The 26,285-nt window shown below is 41.7% G+C and overlaps 1 long non-coding RNA gene across 1 annotated transcript in view; it reads left to right on the forward strand.

Annotated features, from left to right (window-relative positions):
• Positions 1–1,467: 1,467 nt before the first annotated feature.
• The window catches only part of LOC147019853 (uncharacterized), a 36,295-nt gene continuing 11,477 nt past the window's right edge, over positions 1,468–26,285 (forward strand). The window contains exons 1-2 of the long non-coding RNA XR_015061541.1: positions 1,468–1,670; positions 5,039–5,423. This is a non-coding gene — a long non-coding RNA (uncharacterized LOC147019853). The remainder of the gene's footprint in view (positions 1,671–5,038; positions 5,424–26,285) is intronic.

Below are 26,285 nucleotides of genomic sequence, written 5' to 3' on the forward strand. Positions count from 1 at the left end.
ACGCGCTGTAAAAAAACTCTGTGCATACCCTCCCCTGTTCTCTTCATCTCCCTCTTCCCAAACAATAAAATTCCGTCAATAAACTGATGGATTGACTTAGTGCAGTGTTCATGAATTGAATGTATGAGTGGAGGAATTGCATCCTCTTGTGTTCAAGTTCCGAGCATTTCCTTGTTGTTGACACAGCCTTGCACCCCGCATTGCTTTCCAAAATCTCAGCATCCAAGGCCACCTCTTCTCATGGCTTGCTGACTTCAGTCAGCGTATGTGGCTCTCAAAGGGATCCCCTCATATCCTCTCCCTGTCAACGCTGCAGTGCCCCAAGGCAGTCTTGGGCCTAGTGCTATTCCTCATCTTCATCAATGATCTTTATGACTGGAAAATCCTCTATCATTTTACTTATGACTCCACCCTTTGTGGTATCATCACTCATCTTTCAGATAGGCAGGCTCTTCTCTCGCTGCACACTTTCATAGAATGAGGAGTACTGCTCTCCTATTTGTGCTGGTGCCCTCCTGCCCCACACCTTTCACATCTTAATGCCATGAAGTCCAAGGCTCTCAAAATCATTGGAATGTCCTACAAAGTCGAAGAATATGTGGACCTTTTTCTCTCACATCGCAGAAAGGTTATTGGCTTACTGTACTGTATCTGTCTCTACCACTTCCTTTCATATTTTGCACCCTCTTCCCTTTCTGCGTTCTATCTCCCTCCTCCCCCATGGTTTTTTTTTCCAGGGTGCACAAGTTCTGCCAGGAACCCATTTCTGGTGAAACTCCCAAAATCCATCCTCTTTGCTCACCTCCACTAATTTATTAATCTTTTATTTTTTTCCCTGTCCGATGTGAAACCAACTATTTTGGTCTGTTTAATCATATATTCCCTTCAGGCTGTTCACCTCATCCCCCATTCCTGCCCATGATCCTTTCTACCCTCATTAACCCTACCCCCATTCCTTCCAAGTCTACCCATTCCTTGGTAGGTTATTGTTTTCTCTGCTCAACCTCCATCCACTTTTCCATTTATTTGTTGCATTCCTCTTTCATCCCTGGTTTTCCTTGGTATTTTTAGCACAGATCACCATTCAGTTGCATGATGCTCGACTCAGAGCAGCAGGAACCTGTAATTTGTTCAGGGTGCAGAGGTTAACTCGTGTCCACTCCATGAAAGCCACTGTGTGGTCTTTAACGTCTACCAACAATCGGTGAACTGTCACATGGGTCCTCTGACTTTGTGTCCTTCCAAAGGACGGCACATACATCGATGTCTCGCCCTGCATGCGAAACACCAGGGTGACAGTTTGTAGCTGTGTCGAGATTCCAACCCAGGATAGACAGCTGAAGGGCTTGTAAGCATATACCCCTTAAGCTATCCTCCTAGCTCATTAGTCATTGAATTTCATCAATTACCTTTCACCAACAGCCATTTGCTTCCTGCGCATTCCTCAACCTGTACCTTAACCAACCTTTAGAGATGCCAGTGGAACATTTGAGTCTTGAGGCTAAAGCCCCACCATGAAAATCATTTTGGAGGTGACAACCGCCGTCTGCTGCTTCATTTTACTGAAACTTCCTGTAGGAGGGTGCTCTGCTTTGTTCTCTTAACAGCACACCCTGTGATTTAAATTCCATCTTGAGGGATGGAAACCCCTGCGGGATCTGAACCATCAGGTAAGACTTTCCCAAGCGCTTCGAAAGTTGAAGTTCACTGCAGTGTTAATGTTTGATCGGAATGCAGGTGAACATTTTTCTTCCCGTTATTGATCGATTTATGAGGTTTTATTATTTTTTTTTTAAAGAGGGATATTGGTAAGCATACGCAGTCGGAAAGGATTCAATGTAGCATCGTCACTCCGAGCCATACTGAAATCCCACCGACGGGGCACTTTCTCCCACAGACTACAGAACGGAACAGAACGTTCCGCCTTTGCATCTAATTGCTTTGGCTTCAAGCTTCTCTCACTCATTTATTATTATCTCCTTCATTTTGAGGCTTTAAACCTCCTTTTCCCTCTTATTATAGTCATAGTCCTTCGCACCTTCTTTCCGTATACCTTTGTAAAGACCTTTCTTTTCTCTTATTGTCTTTTGATGCTCCTTTCCCTGACTCTTCTGTTTATGACTCTTCATTTGGAATCACATGGAAATCATTTCCTCAGATTCTCAATGCCCCTGTGCTGATTTAAACCCATTTCGCCAACAATTCCTCGTCATGGCAACAACCATCGCGGCTGGCACCAGCTGTCGGTGCTGGTGGTTGGCATGGAGACCGACCCAGTCAACTATGCCAAGCTGCAGGAGGGACAGTGTTTCCACGCCCTGAAACAATCAGGAGAGTGTTCGAGGGACAATGGATTAATGAGGGACAGTGTTTATAAGGGGTAGAGAAATAAAGAGGGACGATGTTCGAAGAACAGTGTGTCGGCGCATGGAAACAATTAGGGAGAGTGTTCAAGGGATGATGAATTAATGAGGAACAGTGTTTATATGGGGCAGATAAATAATGAGGGACTGTGTTTATAAGGGGTAGAGAAATAATGAGGGACAGTGTTCATAAGAGCCAGAGAAATAATGAGGGACAGTATTTATAAGCAGCAGAGAATAATGTGGGACAGTATTTATAAGGGGCAGAGAAATAATGAGGGACAGTGTTTATAAGGGGCAGAGAAATAATGAGGGACAGTGTTTATGTGGCGCAGAGAAATAATGAGGGACAGTGTTTATGTGGCACAGAGAAATAATGAGGGACAGTGTTTATAAGGGGTCGAGAAATAATGAGAACAGTGTTTATAAGGGGTAGATAAATAATGAGGGACAGTGTTTATAAGGGGTAGAGAAATAATGAGGGACAGTGTTTATAAGGGGTAGAGAAATAATGAGGGACAGTGTTTATAAGGGGTAGAGAAATAATGAGGGACAGTATTTATCAGGGGCAGAGAAATAATGAGGGACAGTGTTTATAAGGAGCAGAGAAATAATGAGGAACAGTGTTTATATGAGGCAGATAAATAATGAGGGACAGTGTTTATAAGCAGCAGAGATAATGAGGGACAGTATTTATAAGGGGCAGATAAATAATGAGGGACAGTGTTTATGTGGCGCAGAGAAATAATGAGACAGTGTTTATAAGCAGCAGAGATAATGAGGGACAGTATTTATAAGAAGCAGATAAATAATGAGGGACAGTGTTTATGTGGCGCAGAGAAATAATGAGGGACAGTGTTTATAAGGGGCAGAGAAATAATGAGGAACAGTGTTTATAAGGGGTAGAGAAATAATGAGAACAGTGTTTATAAGGGGTAGAGAAATAATGAGGGACAGTGTTTATAAGGGGGAGAGAAATAATGAGGGGGCAGTGTTTATAATGCGTAGAGAAATAATGAGGGGCAGTGTTTATAATGCATAGAGAAATAATGAGGGACAGTGTTTATAAGGGGTAGAGAAATAATGAGAACAGTGTTTATAAGGGGTAGAGAAATAATGAGGGACAGTGTTTATAAGGGGGAGAGAAATAATGAGGGGGCAGTGTTTATAATGCGTAGAGAAATAATGAGGGGCAGTGTTTATAATGCATAGAGAAATAATGAGGGACAGTGTTTATAAGGGGTAGAGAAATAATGAAGGACAGTGTTCCAGTTGTCGAAACAATCTGGAGAAATTTGAGAGACATGGGAACAATGAGGGACAGTGTTTGAGTGACGAGGGAATAATGAGATATAGTGTTAAAAGGGACAGGGAAATAATGAAAGGCATCTTTTTTTAAGGACAGTGAAATAATCTGGCTCAGGGAAATGAGGAGCGACACTTTCATGATGTGTAAACAATGAAGGACAGTGTTTAAGGGGCATGGAAACATTCATGGACAGGTACACGAAAACAATCCATAGACATGGAACCAATGACGGACAGTTTTTCAGGGACATGGAAACGACAACGGACAGTGTTTCTGGAACATGGAAACAATGTGACATGTTCCTGGTATTGGGAAACAATCTTTAACAGTCTGTTCTGTGACTGAGAAACAATCTTTGACTGTGTCAGGGATTGAGGACAGTATTTCAGGGGTAGGATCGCCACTGGGGATATAGTGTTCCAGGGACAGGGATATAACCAGCCATTGTTTTCCAGGTAGCCAACGACGCCACGCCAACTCTGGCGAAAGCCACGCTGCCAGCTGTACCAATAGTTAACTAGATTTAACCTCGCTAATAATGAGAACCTGGTGATGAAATTCACGTCTTGCATATGCTTAATGTATAACCTCGTTGTACATTCATATATACATATTATTATGGATCTGGGGTTCGGGGCTCACCACGAGGGGAAGCACTCGGGTCTCTCGAATGCCCGGTCCTGAGGATGCCATGCACCGGCGGGTTGCCAAGCCATGAATGCTGATTGGCACTGTCAATCCTGGCAGGGTTATTCAACCTCGCGTGGTACCTTACCTGTGGATGGCGAAGTCAATTGGCATTTCGAACCCTCAATGCACACTCGGATTACTGTCAAGTGGTAAAGTGAGTGTACGCTGGCTAACAAAGCAAATCGGGTGGGGTACAACTTCCCGTCTAACTATACTTCTGCACTATGTCAGACCAATAAAGGAAAAGACAACCGAGACGGATTGGAAATAACACAAACAATTATTTATAATTCACAAAAGCAAGTATTTATAAGCAAGAAAGCAAAAGGCACAGAGGAGCAGATTTAACCAAAATGTGTACCAGTATTCTTATTCAATCTCACTTATACAAAGGACTTGACAATCATTCACTCAATGGAGAAGAGTAAAACAAGAAGAATTTGAACATAAAAGAAAGGCATGTTTTTTAAGGACCTTACCTCACACAGCCCAAATATAATTAGAGAATGCAGAGGAAAATGGATGGAGAAGATGGGCAGTGGCAATGTGGCGTGATGGGACATGCAGCCGCATCTCTGAGGTGTCCAGACCCGGTAGGCAAGTCCTCTCTAGCGTCCCAGATATGTCAGCTAGATATGTGACTTGCCCTCCACTGCCTCTGCTTCTTCCTCCTCAGGCCCCTGTCGATGAAGTGCTGCATTCATCCTCCTCATCCTTTGTGGCTTACAAGATCGAGTCATCCTGCTGACAGCAAGACGACACTTGTGAAAGGAGTGTTATTTTACCCACAGAAACTTGACACCAACTGCTTGTGAAACCTTTTTTTCTACAGCCTCACATGCTCTTTTCCCTTTTCTCACAAGCCTTCTCCGTCCCTCAGCCTTTTACGTCTCTGAGCCTTCTGCTCATCTCTTTTCCTTCCTCTCATGAGCTCTTTTCTTTTCTCACGAGCCTTCCCTGTCTCTCAGCCTTCTGCTTCTCTCAGCCTTCTGCTTCTCTCAGCCTTCTGCTTCTCTCAGCCTTCTCCATCTCTGAGCCGTCTGCTCATCAGCTCAATCAAGGTGAGATGCTGTTGGAAATTGGCACACAGAAGTGAATGAAATAATGGCATGCCAGGTGTGTGCTGTACAGTGTGTAGTGTTGATAGTGTAGGAAGTTTGTTGGTACCAAGCCACGGGAGGCATTGTAGTGTGCGAAGTAAATCGCGAAGTGTGCGAGGTAGTAAATCGCATTTTGCATGGTGTGTTTGCTTGCTTGCTTGACTTGTTCTTGTACCGAGGCTAAAAGAAAAGGGTTGGAATAGAAATCAGAATAGAAGATAGAGATATAGTTAATAGACTTAGCTATAAGACCCATACAACACACATTGTCCCGTTAACCAACGAGACATTAGGGGAAGGTATAACTGCACGAAGACCAATGAAATAACTGCCTGGGGATCACTGTATGTTGGGTGCCACTGCCTTAGAGGCATGCAGTTTTGCAGAACCACAACAATATATATATATATATATATATATATATATATATATATATATATATATATATATATATATATATATATATATATATATATATATACTGAACAAAAATATAAATGCACCAACCTAAATATCTAAGTTAAGATTGCCATTATGGGAAAATGGTCAAACCGATGATATGTTTGAGCAATGATTCCTTTGTTTTGCTCAAGACAGATGTTCCCATTGAAATTGACCACTCTGAGTGTGTGGACTCAAACGTTGAGTAATCCTTCCCATGAGCACCATGGGGCTTGACAGAGTGATGGTCAGTGAGCGTGACCAGGACACAAACACTCCCTATAGCTTGCCCTATAAAAGGCCTCCCCAAAATGTGGACTGGTGCCAAATGTCAACATGCCACAGATGTCACAAATCTTGAGGGAGCGCGCCATTGGCATGCTGAATGCTGGGACGTCAGTACGGGCCGTTGCAGCACACTTCAATGTCCACCACTCCACCATTAGCCGCCTGAGAACGCGCCTCAGAGAGACTGGAAGCACCGTGAACCGCCCACATGCCCGGCGACCACGTGTGACCACCGCCGGTCAGGATCGTCACATGAGGCTGCAACATCTCCGGGATCGACTCCGACCGGCCACGAGGACTGCCGATGAGACTGTCGGGCTGCATAACAGGCGCATTTCAGCCCAGACGGTGCGTAACCGCTTGAGGGAGGCCAACCTCCGAGCCCGCCGACCACACCGGGGACTCGACCTCACTGCAGTCCGGCGTCAGACCCGACTGAACTGGGCCAATGTTCACTTGCGCTGGACCCTCGCACGATGGAGGAGAGTGCTGTTCACCGATGAGTCGCGGTTCCAGCTGTATCGGGCTGATGGCAGACTCCGCGTCTGGTGTCGGGCTGGGGAGCGCTACACTGACGCCAATGTCCTTCATCGGGTGTCACACGGTGGTGCCAGTGTTATGGTGTGGGCAGGCATATGCCATGGAGAGCGCACTCGGCTTCATTTCATTGAAGGCAACTTGAACGGGCAGCGGTACAGGGACGAGATACTCAGACCCATCGTCGTGCCGTTTGTGCGCCTTCACCATGTGACGTTTCAGCACGACAATGCTCGCCCCCATGTTGCCAGGATCTGCATGGACTTCCTCGGTTAGGAGAACATTGATGTCCTCGACTGGCCTCCATATTCTCCCGACATGTCGCCCATCGAGCACCTTTGGGACGTTCTTGATCGACGCGTACGACAACGTTACGCAGTCCCAGCGAACGTCCGCCAGCTCCGTGTGGCTCTCCAGGAGGAATGGGAAAACATCCCTCAGGCCACCATCGATAATCTGGTGATGTCCATGCGCCGGAGATGCACCGCTCTGCGCGACGCCAACGGTGGACACACCCGCTACTGACTGTGTGAACTCTGACAGTGACACCTCGGTTGTGTCAGCTGTTGTAGCGCAAAGATTGTCGCCAGAATTCTCAAGGAACTCTTTGAAATTTAATGCTCAATTGTCATGGATTCTATAACCAAATTGTTGTGAAGATTTAGTATTAATGAGTTCGAGGTAAAATTGTAACAATCGCTTGGTGCGTTTATATTTTTGTTCAGTATATATATATATATATATATATATATATATATATATATATATATATATATATATATATATATATATATATATATGTATATATGTATATATATATGTATATATGTATATATATATGTATATATGTATATATATATGTATATATATATATATATATATATATATATATATATGTATATATGTATATATGTATATATATATATGTATATATGTATATATATATGTATATATGTATATATGTATATATATATGTATATATGTATATATATATGTATATATATATATATATGTATATATATATATATATATATATGTATATATATGTATATATATGTATATATATATATATGTATATATATATATATATGTATATATATATATATATGTATATATATATATATATGTATATATATATATATATGTATATATATATATATGTATATATATATATATGTATATATATATATATATATATATATATATATATGTATATATATATGTATATATATATATATATATATATATATATATATATGTATATATATATATATATATAAAAAAGATTGGGGCAGTTGGGATTACACTTTTTTTAAAGAAGAAGGCACTTCCAACCAACAGTAAAAACTTGATTGACTGCGCTAATTTGTGCAAAAAAGTGAGAGCAGACCCGGTCTCAGGGCAACGTTTCACCGCCAGTCTACTGTGCCTGATGAAGCCGGTGAAACATTGCCCTGAGACCGGGTCTGCTCTCACTTTTTTGCTCAAATTAGTGGAGTCGATTGAGTTTTTGCTTTTGGTTTGAAGCGCCTTCTTTAAAAAAAAAATATATATATATATATATATATATATATATATATATATATATATATATATATATATATGAAAGAAAGACCCACCCACATCTCTCACCTGTGAATGGACGGAATAACCAATCAGCTCTCACCTAATGAATTAAACCCAGGTGGCTGGGATTATATAAATAAATTGACTTCTCCCATGCTCCTCTCACTGAAGAAACTGCATAAAGCAACCAAGAAAGGTAACCAAGGTAAGCCCTTTGATGATTGGTTATTAATAATAATAATAATAATAATAATAATAATAATCTACTATACTAAAAAAAAAATGTTTGTATGTGTGTTTGATTGTTTGTTCGTCCTTTATAGGCGGCCGAACCGTTGGATGGAATGAGATGAAACTTGACATGAGTGATCCTTGGGACATGAGAACGGACATGGGGGGGGGGGGGTCAAGTTCAAGGTCAAAAGTCACGGGGTCAAGGGGTCAAGGTCACCGGGTAACTTCAATTTCTCAATTTCATCCGATCGAGACGGGACCAACGCCATTCGACAGATAATCAAAATTAAATGACACAGTTCATTGACGACATTCACTTCCGACTTCCGGTTTTCGAGTTATGACATCATAAATTGACTGAAACGTCAATTTTTCATGGTTGTTTGTCCTTTATAGACGGCCAAACCGTTAGATAGAATGAGATGAAACTTGGCATATGTGATCCTTGGGAACGGACATAAGGGGATGAAGGTCAAGGTCAAAGGTCATGGGGTCAAGGTCACCGGATAACGTCAATTTCTCAATTTCATCCGATCGAGACGGGACCAACGCCATTCAACAGATAACTGTACCCGCCCATGGGCAGGTACTTTGCTAGTCTACTATACTAAAAAAATAGAATATGTTTGTATGTGTGTTTTTGTTTGTTTGTTCGTCCTTTATAGGCGGCCGAACGGTTGGATGGAATGAGATGAAACTTGGCATGAATGATCCTTGGGACATGAGAACGGACATGGGGGGGGGGGGGGTCAAGTTCAAGGTCAAAGGTCACGGGGTCAAGGTCACCGGGTAACTTCAATTTCTCAATTTCATCCGATCGAGGCGGGACCAACGCCATTCGACAGATAATCAAAATTAAATGGCACAGTTCATTCAACAGACAACTGTACCCGCCCATGGGCGGGTACTTTGCTCGTAATAATAATAATAACTCATAAACATCTGTGGGTGTGTGTGTGTGTGCCAGTGTATCTCCTCCCTGACTTCAAAACCATGAAACCTATCAGCCTGAACTTTGCATGCATTCTAAGGGAACTCCACGGAAGTGCACGAGTGAAAATTGGGTGCTTAGGTTAATGAAAACACTCCTTTTGAAGATAATTATTGGTCTTATTTAATTATCTCCTTTATCATGCACTATCTTGGGCCACATCGCTCTATGGGGTCTTAAGGCATATCCTGGGTTACTTCACTGGGGAATGAAGCCGCCATGTTTTTTGGCCTGCTCAACCATGCTTTGGAACAAACTGCAATGATTTCTTAATGATAAAGTTTTTTTTTTTTTTCACTTTCCTCACTCATATTATGGAATGCCTGTTCATCAGAACTATGAAATCGCTGGGTACATTGTAATGCTTATAAATGTCCAGAGACGCCAGCGTTTGTAGCTTTATTTTATTTCCGCACATGCCCTAACCACGAAAATCTCTTAAACGAAGCCGAATTACAAAAATTTAAGCTCCAGAATTGAACTTAGCAACAGTTCCAACTCATAAAGAAAAAAGTGTTCATTTGTCTAATTCAGAGATAGTTTGGACATTCGCACATAGCTATCACTTGCCAAGACAGCCGACCTTATCAACTATTTAATTTCAGTGCTTGCTTGAATGCTTAAGCTGATTGCAAAGTGCCCAACAGTCGACGGCGGTACAGTTCGTGTCTTGATCAGGATGTACAGTCATCAGTAGCTACAAGGTAGAGCGTGTTCTGATAACGCGCTTTTGCTACAGCGCAGGTTTAATTCAACAACAACACAAAACAACAATAACAACCACGCTATGTCATTTTCAGCGAATCGTTCACTCACTGCGGATGCTTTTGCCGTGCCATGTCATTCTGAGCGAATGGTTCGTGCTCCGTCATTCTGAGCGAGTTATTCGTGATGAGCATGATACCAACTGCCTAAGCAGTTCCAAGGTGTGGAGGGAGATGGAGAATGTCCTGAAATGTCACAAGGAGGTCTACAAACAGAAAATGAAGGCAGCCACTCAAGTCTCCATTATGATGTTCTTCAAAAAAATACCAAGTGAATCAGCCTCCATTTAATCTTCTGAGCCATCCACCTCAACTGGCCAGCCTGCTACACGTGAATAAGCCTACCACAAGCAATATGTGTTGTAGCCAACCCCAATCATGACAACACATTAAAAATAGCTCCGCAAAGCGGGCGTAACCCCTCAGCCCATGCATTGTAAAAGGAAGCAGTGATATCACGATGATGCAGTCAGTTAGAGCACGTTGGACGTCATATCGAAAATCAATCAGACTTCAAGATGGCTACCGTGGCGGCTAGTGAAAATCGCAGCATGCCCATTTTCGAAAGGAACCTTCCCCTACTCAACCCCAACACACCCTGCAAAAATGGATTTAATCGGATAAGGCGTTCTCCTCGAAATCGACGGAAACCAATTTCAAGATGGCTGCCATGGAGGCCACATTGAAAATCGCAGCGCGCCCATTTTAGAAAGGAACCTTCCTCTACTCAACCGCAACATACCCTGAAAAAATGGATTTAATCGGACAAGGCGTTCTCCTCGAAATTGACGGAAACCAAAAGTTGACAGACGGACGGACGCCCGGACAACGCCTATGACGACAATACCCCTGAGCCAATTCGGGCTGAGAGGTAAAAAGCAATTCATTTTTATGTTTTTATTTTGTTATATGTTTTATTTATGCATTGTTTACTGCTTTTTTGCCCCTCCTCACTCCCCCACACCTCTTCGCTCCCCCTTGCTTCCTCGCTCCCCCACCCCTCATTGCTCTCGCCGCCTCTATCACTCCACTCTTCCCCCTCCACATTTTTTCACCCCCCCCCCCCCATTTTGTATACCCCCAGTCCGTACGGTGGTTATCTCCAAACGTGTCAGAACGGTGGCTATGTCAGAATGGACCCTCCCATCACACTGCCTGAATTTGTCCTCCCCTCATGCTGCCTTCCCTTGACGTATCTGGACGGTGGTTATGTCCAGACGGTGGTTGTGTCCGGATGAACCATCCACTCACACTGTCTTTCCTTGCCCTCCCCTCACACTGCTTTCCCTTGCTCTCCCCTCATGCTACCTTCCCTTGTCCTCCCCTCATTCTGCCTTCCCTTTCCACATCCCTCTTTGCTCCCCCCCTCCTTCCTCACTCCCCCCTCCTTCCTCACTCCACCACCTCCATCTCCCTCCGGTCCGTCTCCTTACCCTACCCCCCCTCCTCTCCTCTCAGGTCATGTCAGATATGGGAGCATGCGCCAGAGCAGCGCATCGCTGCGTCCACCACTTGTACGCCAGAGTACTCGTCTGGCCATCCCCCAGGCAAATCCCTGGCCAATCCCCATCTCCTTGAGATGCCGATCAACCTGTTGCAACCATGAGGAACGTGGTCGACCCATTGGCCGCTGCCATTCATGAGGCTCCCTTGCTGAGAGAATCTGATGAGCAGGATCAGCGTCGGGAAAATGAGCCACATGTCCTTACAGCTGCAGCTGATGCTCACGGACTATACAGGTAACAGATCTCATTTGACTGTCTTTCAGCAACCATTCGTTGGACACAAAGTCTGACCAGCAATAGCCAAGGATTTTCTGAAGAGACCTGGTACCAAAGGACTTGAGTTGCCATCTCAGATTCCTGGTCAGAGTCCAAGTCTCACATCCGTAGAGCAAGACTGGAAGCACCAAGGACATAAATACTCGGACTTTCATCTTCCTGCACAGGTACCGGCGCCTCACCCCAAGATCCAGCAAATCCATGACTCCCCAGGCCTGACCCAGATGTCTCTTGACCTCTGGCTCACAGCCAGCAGAGACATGAATATCATTGCCAAAGTCAGTGGATCTCTCCGTGACCTCAACATCCTCACCACAAACAGGTACAGACAAGATAGCAACATTCAAAATGTCATTGAAATTGATTCAAAATGGATCTTGGTTTTCACCCAGGAAACCCATAATCCCAGTGGCTCCATCTCCTCATTCAGCACGTCGAGGGCCCCCAAAAAGATATCCAGAGTCTCTGCAAAGATGATTGCATCATCTGCGAAATCAAGGTCATAGATCTTGACATTCCGAAACGATGCACTGCAGCTTGATCTCTCTGACATCCTTCCCAGAATCCAATCCATACAAGAGTTGAAAAGTGTGGTGGCCAGTACACACCCCTAACATACTCAAGTTACACCTTGAAATAAGTCGGAGATGGTATCACCACATCTCATAGCACTCTCAGTACCAGAGTATAGTTCAGACGTCAGATTGATCAATTGTGGTGGCACCCCATAAAGACCAAGAATCCTCCAGATGGCATCCCGATTCACTGAATCATATGCTTTGCAGAGATCAACATAGGCTGCAAACAGCCTCTTCCGAAACTCTCATCTGTGTTCAATGAGGACCCAAAGGGCAAGGATACGATCAAACGTTGACCTCTTTGGTGGAAGGCATGGCTGCTCTGGAAGCTGGTGCTCAAGCAGATGGTGATGAACCCTATCAAGAATTATCCAAGCAAAGACCTTGCCCGGCACTGAGAGCAGCATCACCCCTCAGTAGTTGTTGCAGTCCTGGCGATCACCTTTCCATTTACAGAGAGGGACAACAAGGCCCCTATTCCAGTCAGTTGGGATGATGCCTGTGTTCCAGGCAGGGCACAGAACTGCATGCAACGACATGAGTACAGCATTTCCACCAGCCTTTAGAGGTTCAGTATGGATGCCACGGATCCCGGGAGCATTACCCCATTTCAATCGGTTCACCGCAGCCTGTGTTTCCACAAACAAAGGTGGATCACAGTTGATTGGAGGGTCAGCAATCGGGACAGTAACTTCCCTAGCATCCAACTCGACAGCTGTTGGATCAGGCTAGTACAGCCGATCAAAGTAACCGACCCAGCGGGCCTTGACTTCGGACTCCTCTGTCAAGAGCCTCCCACCCTCTGCTCTAACTGCAGTACACCTAGGGACAGGCTTGGAGGAATGCAATGCTTTAACTCCCCTGTAAGCAAGACTAGAATCACTTGATCACAGGTGATGCTCTGCCCCCCTCACAGATTCCTTGCACATAGGCCTCCTTGTCCACCCTCAGTGCACGTACAGTTTTACGCCTCAACTCCCTAAACAGCTCAGCTCTGCCATTAAGCCTGGCCCTGCGACTCTGGTCAATCGAATTCAATATCCCTTGAGAGACAAAATTCCTCTTCACCCAACGGTGAGTTGCAAGTGGGTGGTCTTGAGGGCACTCCACAGCCCTTCAGGATTCCCCAAGGCACCCAGACCCCCCAAATCTCCACTCAGTCTGTTCGAAAACTCCTCAGCTACCATCTCGTCCTTGAGCTTGCCAACATCCAGCGTAGGCTGGGATGGTACCATTCTACCAGATTTAAGTTTCAGCTTCAGAGTTGCTGCAATAAGCCTGTGGTCGGTATTGAGGAACGAAGCACTCCAGTAGACCCTCCAGTCCTGGATCATCCTCCAGCGATCATCAATGAACACATTGTCAATCTCCTTTGCCACACCACTACCATTGGAATACCAAGTTCAGCAATGAGCCTGTGGGTGCTGAAACCATGAACCAACCACCTTAATTCCATGACTTCTTGCAAAGTCAAGGAACTTAGTGCTATTCTGGTTCACAGTTCCAGACTCATGGGGACCAACACATGTCTCATAACCATCCCTATCAGTTCCAGTTGATGCATTGAAATCCCCAAAGACTAGAAGAGTATCTCGCCTAGGGCACTGATCAACCACAAACTCGAGCGTGTCATAGAATGCGTCCTTCACAGTGAGGTCATTCGCCTCAGTCGGAGCATAAACAGAGACCAGGGAAATGACACCCAAGGAGTGACGAATCCTTAGTCTCATAATACGCTCGTTGACCGGTATTACCTCAATTATCATTGGAGTCAGCTTATTGGACACAGCTACAGCAACTCCTTGGGGATGGTAACCATACCATCAGAATGAATAGACCAATAGTAGGTTTAACTACCCGCCATGATTTCGCCACTATCCAGTCTCCTAACTACAGAGAGTGCTGCGATACCGATGTTCAAACGCTTGAGCTCAGATGATAACAGAGACAGGTGATCATCCTCTATTCAGGATAGGACATTCCAGGCACCCACCCAAAGGGACCGCCTCAGGTTAACCCAAGGAGACCTCCATCTGGTGGATGAGACCTCTGCACCTCCCAGACACACACAACCGCAAGCTGACATGGGAAGGTTACCATGTGGCTTTCCACCTGTAATCAAAGAGTTGGGTCCCGAAGGCTTTATCCCAATCCCTTCATCCAGTGAGCTGCCCTGAGGAGGGCAGTTGCAAAGGAGGTACTCCCTCGGAGTGGGTTTTCAGATTTCTTTACGTTTTTGTGTTTTGCGGAATGAAGGGTTTTACGGTGTCCGGTGTGCAAATCCTGCCACCAACCTCCTAATAAGAAGTAACCCAACCGCAGGAGGTCGTTTGCAGACACAGTCGGGCACTAGATATGGATGGTCGTTGGCTCACAAGGAGCTCCTCTGCCATTAGACAGGTTTTGTTTTTAATCCTGCTGGGTGTCCTTATCATACACCTTCCTCACCAGGAAACCTGGTGGGGGAGACAGTTTAGTCGCCGACAACCCGACATACAGACATACTAAGATACCTACACTCTCCGCCTGCAACCTACTCTGCTTGCCTCAAGCCTCACCTCCACACATTAATCGTGTACCCCGTCCCACCCGTATAAGAATCGCACATTGTGAACTTTATGACGTCTGGCTGTACTGAGCCTGCAACCTTTGGCTTTCTCCTTAACATTCCTCCTCCCGATTCCAGTCTTGGTTATGTTAGTATATCAGAAAACAACCTGATCAAATATTAATTATTTCCCTGCATGGAGAACCAATTAAGGACACTTTTATGATATCCTTGAAAATATATGAACGTTGTTTGTGAGTACTGCACTTAAAAATGTGATCTCAAGGATTCAGATAATTTTCTACTCCTTATAATCGTTTGTTCATAAATGTTTTTGCTTACTTATTGAGATTACGAATGTATAATTATTGTTCGTGTTAATTTGTTGTCTTTCTTGAGTTGATAAAGCACACCGAACCGAGCTTATTAACCTGCAAAATACCGCATGGAAAAGGAAATACAGGAGACTCCCAAGAATCGATGAGAAGTGAAGTGTCTGTGCAGCAAGCACGTGACAACACACGTTGTAACTCGTAGCAGTGCCTGGGAGAGGAAAAGCGGCCACAATATACTGCATACACTGCCTTGGCAAATGTTTAACAACACAATGAAAACTGTTAAAAACTTAGTTCCATATCAGACAACTGCGGAAAATCTAAAAACAATTTGTATCAACACAATGATATTCATGTGGAAGAAAATCAAGCACGGGCTGCGTCTTCCTTTTAGATCACAGTAATAACCGAGAAAATTATTCAGAAACCATAAAGTTTATCAAAAATAAAACGATATATTGGTGAAGTATGCATGTTTGAGAAACGACTTGATACAAATTCATGTTTTGTTGATTAAAATTTTTTTTTTAATCACTAAACGAGGATGCCTGTAATATGGCACTGTTTATACCAAAAAACACATTTTTATACCAAAAAAGACATCCTGGGATGTCAGGCTCAAGACCCACGAATAATGATGTCACAACTGAATGTCTCAAAAGGTCAACAATGTGTGTAAGCACAATTAAATTGAATGACTGCTGCAACCCTCCACTTCATCCCCTGAAGAAGACGCCGGAGAGAATCGGAAGGAAGTTGTTGCCATTCCTGATGAAAAGCAGCTCCAGCTGTGCCATAGTCTGCACATGATGGTCCATTCTCTTCATTTTACCCCCATGAATGTAGCAAACATGTTCCATTGAATTTAAATTAGGGCTCCTTTAATGGTCATGGCAATGTTGCGATGGCATTATTTCATATGGGAAAGGTGGGGTGTGGCAGTCATCTATGAATACAGATCTTGGGAGAAGTGGGTGGTTGTCAAGATGGAACAAAAAGATGATCCAAAATGTCCCTACAGTACTTATTGCCTGTGAGGTTACCCTGTGCAAGGTCAAATTTAAAATCATAGCAGGCAGTTCCATCTCATAACACATTCAACCACCAAATGGAGGGTGGGGGGGGGCTCTAATTGTTCTTGGATGTACAGGCTCCAAACCTGAATTGTACCATCAGTCGCATGCAGGAGAAATTGCCGCTCATCAAACTAATGGATATTTCTCCAGGATGTGACATTCCAGTATTGACATGCCTGGAACCATGCCAAACAGGCTGCTTTGTGTTTTGGGCTGAGAAGAGGGCGTCTTATCAGTCTTTTGGCTTTGTAACCTACAACACGAAGCCGGTTCTGAACAGTTCTTGTCGATAGCCTCCGGTGTAAATCCCATTTATGCAACAACATTGTGGTTGTGGCAAAAGGAATACAGCCGCCAAGCCTCATCAGAGCTGTATCTTCTCTGTTGGAGGTCACCCTGGGTTATTCAGATTGAGGCCTGTCTTTAACATCATTGGTTTGGTAATATTTGGTGAGCAATCTCCTGATAACAGTTTGATGGAAGCCAAGTTGACATCTAATTTCACTTTGGGATATCCCAGCATTGTGCTTCCCAATAGTTTGCCATCTTTGGGCTTTAAGACTGAAGTGGGTCATAGTGACATCGTTCGCCAATGGATATACACAACTATGTATGTAGTTACCTTCTCCAAATGTTGAGCAGGTAAAGATGAATACTCAAGTTGATACCCCTACCATGGTGCACATACTGGGGAAACAAAATTGCCTTGGTGTAGTGATGAATGGGAAATACAGCCTGTGCATGGAGCGTTCCTTCATTTACGTCTGAAAGCAATTTTTGATTCCATTTTTTTCGCGAACTATTTTTTTGATTACATATTTTTTTGGATTCTATGTTTTTTTTTGATCGCTTGGCCTTCTAACTATTTTTTTTTTCAACTTCCAAAAAAACCTATTATTTTGATTTTATGAATATGATTCTATTTTTTTCACGAACAGTCCTTCAGTATTTTGGAGGCATACTTAGCTTGTTTCTCTGTTTTTAGCTTGTATGAATATCATCGATATCCCAGCATACACACAGGTATACATGAAGCTTTGATATATTAAGAGAAATGTTGTCTACATCTATTCCCCGAGGAGAAATGTTTGAGGATTCTTTGACGTTGCAATGTGCAATGTGTGGTTACCGGGTCACGGCTTAGCGCTTCTTAAATTCCACAGCAAATGTACATACCAAACCCTTTTGGACCTGCACGATACGTGTTAAGTTTGCTTAAAGCATGATATAAAAGATAAATAGTGTGTGTGTGTGTGTGTGTGTGTGTGTGTGTGTGTGTGTGTGTGTGTGTGTGTGTGTGTGTGTGTGTGTGTGTGTGTGTGTGTGTGTGTGTGTCCAAATTAGGACTTCTTCTCGCTCTCTCTCTAGTATGTTGCTGTTGGGAGCATCATTGTTACAGGGAGTGTGGCTGTGCTACTGATGCAGTGCCCCTTGTAGCTTAGAGCAGGAGTTCGGCCGACATACCACCATTAACTCGCTTACTCTTTGTTGAAAACCCCATGCAATTCGTAACGTTCACCAGCTAATGATAGCAGACGGGACACGGGAAGAGACGCTTAACGTACATCGAAGAGACTTCGCACTCCATGATGCAAGATCCTGCCTGTGAAGTACCAATTCGACTGTTTATTCTCGGGTCAAGAATCAAACCCAGACCAGATAACTCAGAGGGGAGAGTGCACTCCCTCTTACACCATACTGTCAAACTGTAAAATGAGTGAAAGTTCAAGTGAAATGATTGAGAAAACAAAGAAACCCAGGAATGGAATTGAACATTCCATACACGAGGTTTACGCTGCCCCAGGGTGCTGACAAATGCGTGGTATTTGCAGAATTTTAAAGCATGTGCTTCTCTCGAAGGAATTCTAAGCGCGTGCTTTTATCCACCATTTTAATAGACCTTATCACCATCAACTGGCAAGTTATAACTCCACTGTGTTGCTTTATGGTATTAATGAACCACGCAGCAAAATATCTCCTTATTGGTTACAAGTAAATGCACCTGCTTGTAAATTCGACTCTTCCGTTTTTCAAAGCAAAGTTCCTTTTAGCTATTGTTAGAATTACTTTTTATTGGGCCTTTAGGTATTTTAGACCTAAAGCTGGGAATAGGGATGTTGTTAAGTCAGTTGACTGGCAAAACTCCATCACGAGTTCATGACACACTGTCACCCTGGTGCTTCCCAGCCATCGAGTGTTTTTAGCATTTATTGTGTGTGTACACAAGCGTGTGCTCACATGAACACATGACGACGGTTCAAGGTTGACATGCACTTTTAAAAATTGTACATCAATTGTAAAATTACAATATCTGTGATCGCTAAGCGTAAGCCTCCCTCGGCTTATCCTTGGCGGTCGCCCGGGCTTACTTTTGGCCCATGATCCAATAATGGCATCTATTTGGACCGCCACATGACCTTGAACTTCAAAATTTAAGGATAGAGTGTAAATTAAGAAAATGTGTCCCACTCTACAATCAATTCATTAAACTCATTATCATGAAAATGGAGGAACAGGGGAGGAAAACTGAGGAACAGGAAAGTTCCTCAGAACAGGAAAAGGAACAGGAAATTATGATCAAAAAAGTGTTTTTTTTTTGTTAATTAGGTCACAATCAGAAAAAAGTAGGTCAAGGACACAAATCAAATATCAGGTGCACAACTTCAGTGCAGGTACACTATTATGATGCAAGAACAAGTTGGAAGGCAAAGCTGTCTTTGAGAGTCCACATTGCCAAAATTGAGTAATGACAAAAAACGCGTTTTTGGGGTTTTTTTTGTTAGACTGCCATTCGTTCTTGACCTTTAACTTTGAGGGGTATGATGTAAATTAGGTGAAAATGTGACTTCCACTGGGCTTTCTCGGGAGGGCAACTTTGTTCTGATGGGACAAACCTCAGTCAAGTAATGGTGAAAAATGTTAAAATGTCTATAATTCGGTTATGACCTTAAAAATAGGTCAAGGTCAAAAATGATGTCAACCCTACATACTTTTTATTCAAATTATTAATGCAAAATTTAATTCCAAAAGTACTCGTACATTGGCAGAAAAAAACAAAATGGTGGTTTAGTCCTCATTGGGGTGTAAGACATTGACCTTTAATCCGGAGGGGTATGCATGTGATGGAAATGAAAGGTAAATGCACCTTGCTCTTGAGAGATTGAGGGAATTACCAGGCAGGGTCTTACCTGGATTACAGGTATTACCTGGCAGGATTTACCTGGATTGAGAGAGGGCAATTTCATTCTGATAGGATAAGCCTCAGTCGACTTGTGGTGAAAATGTTAAAATGTCAATAATTAGGTCATGACATTAAAATTGGGTCAAGGCAAAAATTTACTATTTCAACCCGCAAACTTTTTATTCACATTATTGATTCAAAATTCAATTCCAAAAATCTCAAGTCAGCTCTGAGATACAGGTTGGAAATTTTGGAAATTGGGAGTGCAGGAAAAATAAAATAATAATAAATCAATAAATTATAAATGGTGGCTTAGTCCTCTTAAGGGGTCCAATAAACTCTGTGGTACCATTAAAATTGGGGGCACCAATTGTAGAAACAAACCCTACAGCAGCAATAAGCTTTCGCCTGTCCTATAGGGGGAGGCTTAAAACAGTTCAATGCTGAAATTTCATACAATGATAAAGGCTACCCTGAGAAAGCTATCCAGGAACTAACACCGATTAGAGTCAAAGCATTTTTGGTAATACCAATATGGCGGCCATCTACAGGTGTGCACCTCAGGTTCTGCAGGTCAATATATCTGCATCATTCCCTGACCTCATACACTTTTTGATCATGTTCTTGACTGTTTGAACTTGTCTCTCTACCAATCCATTACTGCGTATATACCTCAGCAATGTTGTTGTGTGTTTTACATTCTTTTTGGCACACATATTGAGGTACGGCTAACCCAGATATTGGGGTATATTGTCCGATATGATCTCCAGAGATGGACCGAACACACTGAAGAACTCAGAGGTGACCTTAGCTACTGCACTGCTGGTCATGTACTGTCGAACCCCGACATTCGTGGGGGATACGCTCCTGAAAAATGCCGCGAATGTCCAATCCGCGAATGTCCAATCCGCGAATGTCCAATCCGCGAATGTCCAATCCGCGAATGTCCAATCCGCGAATGTCGGGGCATTGTTTCAATTGAAAAAAGGGGGAAAGGTTCCTGGCAGTTCATGATTCATCAGGGAAAATCAAAAAACTCATGAAAAACCACGAATACATGTGTGAAAAACAGCGAGAAAATCATAAATATGCCGCAAAAAAGAATATGCGAAGCACAGGGCTGCGAATGTAGAAGCAGGCCACATTTTATGAACCGCGAATACGCAAGGTCTGGAAATAGCAGAACCACGAATATCGGGGCCTGACAGTATGTACAATTAATATATGAGTAAGCTATAAGGTACGCACTATTAGAATGTATGTCCATAAAGTATGTACCATTAGAATGTGAGTATGTCTATAAAGTACATACTATTAGAATTTGAGTATGTCCATGAGGTACGTACTATTACAATGTGAGTATGTCTATAAAGTACGTGCTATTAGAATGTGAGTGTTTATAAAGTACGTGCTATTAGAATGTGAGTGTTTATAAAGTACGTGCTATTAGAATGTGAGTGTTCATAACGTACGTGCTATTAGAATGTGAGTGTTTCTAACGTACGTACTATTAGAATGTGTTTATAAAGTACGTACTATTACAATGTGAGTGTTTATAAAGTTCGTATTATTAGAATGTGACTGTTTATAAAGTACGTACTATTAAAATGTGAGTGTTTATAAAGTATGTACTATTACAATGTGAGTGTTTATAAAGTACGTACTATTAGAATGTGAGTATGTCCATAAAGTATGGACCATTAGAATGTGAGTATGTCTATAAAGTACATACTATTAGAATGTGAGTGTTTATAAAGTACGTGCTATTAGAATGTGAGTGTATATAAAGTACGTACTATTAGAATGTGAGTGTTTATAAAGTACGTACTATTAGAATGTGAGTGTTTATAAAGTACGTGCTATTAGAATGTGAGTGTTTATAAAGTACGTGCTATTAGAATGTGTGTTTTTAGATTACGTTCCATTAGAATTTGAGTGTTTATAAAGTAGAAACTATTAGAATGTGAGTGTTTATAAAGTACGTTCTATTAGAATGTGTGTTTATAAAGTACGTAATATTAGAATGTGAGTGTTTATAAAGTACGTACTATTAGAATGTGAGTGTTTATAAAGTACGTACTATTAGAATGTGTGTTTATAAAGTACGTACTATTAGAATGTGAGTGTTTATAAAGTACGTACTATTAGAATGTGTGTTTATAAAGTATGTACTATTAGAATGTGTGTTTATAAAGTACGTACCATTAGAATGTGAGTGTTTATAAAGTACGTACTATTAGAATGTGCGTGTTTATAAAGTACGTACTATTAGAATGTGAGTGTTTATAAAGTACGTACTATTAGAATGTGAGTGTTTATAAAGTACGTGCTATTAGAATGTGTGTTTTTAGATTACGTTCCATTAGAATTTGAGTGTTTATAAAGTAGAAACTATTAGAATGTGAGTGTTTATAAAGTACGTTCTATTAGAATGTGAGTGTTTATAAAGTACGTACTATTAGAATGTGTGTTTATAAAGTACGTACTATTAGAATGTGAGTGTTTATAAAGTACGTACTATTAGAATGTGTGTTTATAAAGTATGTACTATTAGAATGTGTGTTTATAAAGTACGTACCATTAGAATGTGAGTGTTTATAAAGTACGTACTATTAGAATGTGCGTGTTTATAAAGTACGTACTATTAGAATGTGAGTGTTTATAAAGTACGTACTATTAGAATGTGTGTTTATAAAGTATGTACTATTAGAATGTGTGTTTATAAAGTACGTACCATTAGAATGTGAGTGTTTATAAAGTACGTACTATTAGAATGTGCGTGTTTATAAAGTACGTACTATTAGATTGTGAGTGTTTATAAAGTACGTACTATTAGAATGTGAGTGTTTATAAAGTACGTGCTATTAGAATGTGTGTTTTTAGATTACGTTCCATTCGAATTTGAGTGTTTATAAAGTACGTACTATTAAAATGTGTGTTTATAAAGTATGTACTATTAGAATGTGTGTTTATAAAGTACGTACCATTAGAATGTGAGTGTTTATAAAGTACGTACTATTAGAATGTGCGTGTTTATAAAGTACGTACTATTAGAATGTGAGTGTTTATAAAGTACGTACTATTAGAATGTGAGTGTTTATAAAGTACGTGCTATTAGAATGTGTGTTTTTAGATTACGTTCCATTAGAATTTGAGTGTTTATAAAGTAGAAACTATTAGAATGTGAGTGTTTATAAAGTACGTACTATTAGAATGTGTGTTTATAAAGTATGTACTATTAAAATGTGTGTTTATAAAGTACGTACCATTAGAATGTGTGTTTATAAAGTACGTACTATTAGAATGTGTGTTTATAAAGTACGTGCTATTAGAATGTGTGTTTAGAAAGTACGTACTATTAGAATGTGTGTTTAGAAAGTACGTTCTATTAGAATGTGTGTTTATAAAGTACGTACTATTAGAATGTGAGTGTTTATAAAGTACGTACTATTAGAATGTGAGTGTTTATAAAGTACGTACGATTAGAATGTGCGTGCTTATAAAGTACGTATTATTAGAATGTGAGTGTTTATAAAGTACGTGCTATTAGAATGTGTGTTTATAAAGTATGTACTATTAGAATGTGTGTATATAAAGTACGTACTATTAGAATGTGAGTGTTTATAAAGTACGTACTATTAGAATGTGAGTGTTTATAAAGTACATGCTATTAGAATGTGAGTGTTTATAAAGTATGTGCTATTAGAATGTGTGTTTATAAAGTAGGTACTGTTAGAATGTTTGTATATAAAGTACATACTTTTAGAATGTGAGTGTTTATAAAGTACGTACTATTAGAATGTGAGTGTTTATAAAGTACGTGCTATTAGAATGTGAGTGTTTATAAAGTACGTACTATTAGAATGTGAGTGTTTATATAAAGTACGTGCTATTAGAATGTGAGTGTTTATAGATTACGTTCCATTAGAATGTGAGTGTTTATAAAGTACAAACTATTAGAATTTGTGTTTATAAAATATGTACTATTAGAATGTGAGTGTTAAGAAAGTACGTTCTATTAGAATGTGTGTTTATAAAGTACGTACCATTAGAATGTGAGTGTTTATAAAGTACGTACTATTAGAATGTGCGTGTTTATAAAGTACGTACTATTAGAATGTGAGTGTTTATAAAGTACGTGCTATTAGAACGTGTGTTTATAAAGTACGTACTATTAGAATGTGTGTATATAAAGTACATACTATTAGAATGTGAGTGTTTATAAAGTACATACTATTAGAATGTGAGTGTTTATAAAGTACGTGCTATTAGAATGTGAGTGTTTATAAAGTACGTGCTATTAGAATGTGAGTGTTTATAGAGTACGTTCTATGAGAATATGAGTGTTTATAAAGTACGTACTATGAGAATATGAGTGTTTATAAAGTACGTTCTATTAGAATATGAGTATTTCACTCAAGCAGATTTGCAGGGACTGGAAGCAGCCATCTCTTTTCAGGACTGGTCTCTCATATCCCCTGCCCCTGATGTTTACTCAGGTTGGGAATTCTTCCACAGAAACCTGCTCTCTCTCATGCACAGATTCATCCCATCTCATCTTCAATTATCCTAACCTTCTTCCACCCATGGTGCACTGAATCCCTGAAACAACTTGCCTTCTCTTCCTGGAAAGCAAATCCGACCTCAGGAAACCTGAGTGCATTCCAAAAAGTCCACAAGTTTTTCCAACATCCTCATCTCAAATCACCAATTTGGATTCAGACCGGGCCATTCCATTCAGACGGCTGTCCTGTGCGTCTGAAACAGCCCATTGTTGTTTTCACGCAGATTGACTTTTTCTGGTGTGAATGGGTGAAACGGGATATGAAAGTTGAATACGATGAGCTGCGAATGCTAAACTGCTTGGACATGCTGCTTCTACTCAACCAACAATGTATTGAAATTGGAGGCCCTCAATGTTAGACATGACTCGGGCCATCTCTCTTGAAATGATATCCGGGCCATCTCTCCGGACGTATCTTGTGCTTTTGATACAGTCTGGCAACCTGTCTTGCTCTCCAAACTGTCTGCCAATGGCATCGATGGCCAACTTCACACACGGTTTACTGACTTTTTCTACGCTCGTAGCCAACATGTGGCACTTAATGGAATCCTTTAATCTCCTCTCCCCATCATGGCTGGAGTGCCCCAAGGCAGCATTCTGGGCCCAGTCCGATTCCTGATCTTCATCAATTAACTCCGACTCTGGAAAATCCTCTTTATGCATTTATCGATGACTCCACCCTCTGTCATGACATCCTTCATCCTTCAGACAGACAGGCTGCAGCCTCTTCCCTTTCTTTAGACCTTAAAAAAATCACAAGCTGGTCAAACACTTCGAATATCTTTCAATCCTGACAAAGCTACCACTCTCTGATAGGACCATCTGGCAAACCCTCCTATCTACTTGATTAACTATTGTCTTGTGGAAGTTCAATCATTCAAGCTCCTGAGTCTCACAATCAGCCATGATCTTTCTTGGGCAAAGCACATTTCAAAATTGTCCTCCAAAACCAGCCGCCGACTGCGCAGCCTCCATCGTGCAAAGTTCTTCCTTGGCACACCTGAACTCCTGTCCACCTACAAGGCCTTTATCCGCAACTTTATGGAGTGCTGCTCTCCCCTCTGGGAGTGCTGCTCTCCCCAGCACTACCCTGCCTCACATCTTGCTCAGGTTGACGCTATGGAAACCAAGGCTTTCAAGATTATTAGAATCTCCCGCATTTAAGCTGAGTAGATGGGCTTATCACTTCGCCATTGTGACAGGTCTATGGTCTCTCTATCTTCTACCACCTCCTTTCTGGTTTTGCACCTACTGCTCTCTCCATGCTTTCTCCCCCCAGGTTTCTGCATGGTTCATGCGGTCCACCATCAACCCTCTTCTGGGGAAACGACCTAAATCCATGATTACTGCTCACGTCCACCCATTTATTAATTTTTTTCCACTTTTTTCCACTATTTACTTGTGAAATCAATTCCACTTACTCTTCAATCTCATTCTTCCTCCCATGTCTTCAAGACAGCTGTTCACCACCATCTCAGATAATCCTCAATTCAAATCCATGATCTTTTATACCCTCGTATGTACTATTAGAATATGAGTATATCCATAAAGTACATACTGTTAGAATGTGAGTATGTCTATAAAGTACACACTGTTAGAATGTGACTGTGTATAAAGTACGTGTACTGTCGAACCCTGCTATTTGTGGGGCATACGTTCCTGAAAAACTCCACGAATGTTGGGGCATTGTTTGAAAAAAACAACTTTTTTTCACGTGGTCTCGGCTTGTGGAAAAGTGATTACACAGAACATATCAGGAAACAACATAACACAGGGCAGAGAAAGAGAAAGGGAAAACAACAGCAGGGTAGAGGGAGAAAGAAGTCGGAGACGGATAAAAAGGGATGCAGGTAATGATGAGGAGTAAGGGAAAACGCAAGGGGTGGGACAATATGGATACATACTGTAAGTAAAATTGTGTTTGACGAGTTTGTGATTT

This window comes from Eptatretus burgeri, chromosome 9 (genome assembly GCF_056783735.1).
Source record: "Eptatretus burgeri isolate ZD-2024b chromosome 9, Ebu_testis_v1, whole genome shotgun sequence".
Lineage (NCBI taxonomy): Eukaryota > Metazoa > Chordata > Myxini > Myxiniformes > Myxinidae > Eptatretus > Eptatretus burgeri.